The following is a 2,556-nucleotide window of genomic DNA, read 5'->3' on the forward strand; positions in this document are numbered from 1 at the left end:
ACGCTCGAGCCCAAAGTTACGACCATTTGAAAATTCAACACCTTAAAGAGTGAAGGTAGCTTTGAATTTATGAAACTTCAAACGGCCATAACTCGGGCCTTGGGTGTCCGTTTCAGGCGATTTTTTTTTGAATTCGATTATTTTTTTGAGATCTACGTAATCAAACAGCCTAAAGACGGTTTGCGCTAGCCGATTTTTCCAAAAACGCCTTTTACTGATTCTTATACGAGTAAAAATATGACGAGAAAAAAAAAAGAAAATCCAAATAAAGGGGATTCGTTTTTCAAATAGATATCGCAAAAATACGAGGAATCAAGAAAAAAATTGCGTCAAACGGACGCTCGAGCCCAAAGTTAAGACTATTTGAAAATTCAGCATCTTAAAAATTGAAGGTAGCTTTGAATTTATGAAACTACAAAAGGCCATAACTCGAACCTCGTGTGTCCGATTAAGGCAATTTTTTTTTTAATTCGCGTATTTTTTTGATATGTACGAAACCAAACTGCCTAAAGGCGGTTTGCGCGAGCCATTTATCAAAAAAACTACTTTTACTGATTCTTATAAGTGTAGAAACGTCATGAGAAAAAAAGGGAAATTCTAATAAAGGCGATGAGTTTTTCGAATAGATCTCAAAAAAATGCGAGGATTCAAAAAATTTTTTTGCGTCAAACGGATGTTCGAGCCGAAAGTTACGACCATTTGAAAATTCAGCATCTTAAAGATTGAAGGTAGCTTTGAATTTATGAAACTTCAAACGGCCTTAACTCGGGCCTCGGGTGTCCGATTAAGGCGATTTTTCTTTTGAATCCGCGTATATTTTCGATATTTACGCAACCAAGCTGCCTAAAGGTGGTTTGCGCGAGCAGTTTTTCATAAAAACGCCTTCTACTGATTCTTATATGTGTAGAAACATCATGAGAAAAAAAGGGAAATTCTACTAAAGGTGATGGGTATTTTGAATAGATCTCGAAAAAATATAAGGATTCAAAAAAAAATTGCGTCAAACGGACGTTCGAGCCGAAAGTTACGACCACTTGAAAATTCGGCATCTTAAAGATTGAAGGTAGCTTTTAATTTAGGAAACTTCAAATGGCCATAACTCGGGCCTCGGGTGTCCGATTAAGACAATTTTTTTTAATCCGCGTATATATCTGATATCTATGCAAACAAAGCGCCTGAAGGCGGTTTGCGCGAGCCGTTTTTTGAAAAATCGTCTTTTATTGATTCTTATATGTGTGGAAACATCATGAGAAAAAAAAAGGGATATTGTAATAAATGCGATGGGATTTTCGAATAGATCTCAAAAAAATACGAGGATTCAAAAAAAAATTGCGTCAAACGGACGTTCGAGCCGAAAGTTACGACCATTTGAAAATTCAGCATCTTAGAGATTGAAGGTAGCTTTGAATTTATGAAACTTCAAACGGCTATAACTCGGGCCTCGTGTGTCCGATTAAGGCAAATTTTTTTTTGAATCCTTGTATTGTTTTGATATCTACACAATCAAACTTCCTAAAGGCGATTTGCGCGAGCCGTTTTTTGAAAAAATGTCTTTTACTGATTCTTATACGTGTAGAAACGTCATGAGAAAAAAAAAGGGATATTGTAAAAAAGGCGATGGGTTTTTCGAATAGATCTAAAAAAAATACGAAGATTCAAAAATAAAATTGCGTCAAACGGACGTTTGAGCCGAAAGTTACGACCACTTGAAAATTCAGCATCTTAAAGATTGAAGGTAGCTTTTAATTTATGAAACTTCAAACTGCCATAACTTGGGCCTCGGGTGTCCGATTAAGGCATTTTTTTTAAATCCGCGTATATTTTTGATATCAACGCAACCAAACTGCCTGACGGCTGTTTGCGCGAGCCGTTTTTTGAAAAATGGCATTTTACTGATTCTTATACGTGTGGAAACATCATTAGAAAAAAAAGGGGTATTGTAATAAAGGCGATGGGTTTTTCAAATAGATCTCAAAAAAATATGAGGATTCAAAAAAATAATTGCGTCAAACGGACGTTCGAGCCGAAAATTACGACTATTTAAAAATTCAGCATCTTAAAGATTGAACGTAGCTTTGAATTTATGAAACTTCAAACAGCCTTAACTCGGGCCTCGGGTGTCCGATTAGGACAATTTTCTTTTTTGAATCCGCGTATTTTTTTGATATCTACGCAATCAAACTGCCTAAAGGCGGTTTGCGCGAGCTGTTTTTTGAAAAAACGCCTTTTACTGATTCTTATACGTGTAGAAATGTCATGAGAAAAAAAAGGGAAATTCTAATCAAGGTAATGGGATTTTCGAATATATCTCAAAAAAATACGAGGATTCAAAAAAAAATTGCGTCAAACGGACGTTCTAGCCGAAAGTTACGACTACTTGAAAATTAAGCATCTTAAAGATTGAAGGTAGCTTTGAATTTATGAAACTTCAAACGGCCATAACTCGGGCCTCGGTTGTCCGATTATGGCGATTTTTATTTTGAATCCGCGTATTTTTTCGATATCTACGGAACCAAACTGCTTAGAGGCAGTTTTCGCGAGCCATTTTTTGAATAA

This window comes from Solanum stenotomum, unplaced genomic scaffold (genome assembly GCF_019186545.1).
Source record: "Solanum stenotomum isolate F172 unplaced genomic scaffold, ASM1918654v1 scaffold6733, whole genome shotgun sequence".
In the NCBI taxonomy this organism is placed as follows: Eukaryota; Viridiplantae; Streptophyta; class Magnoliopsida; order Solanales; family Solanaceae; genus Solanum; species Solanum stenotomum.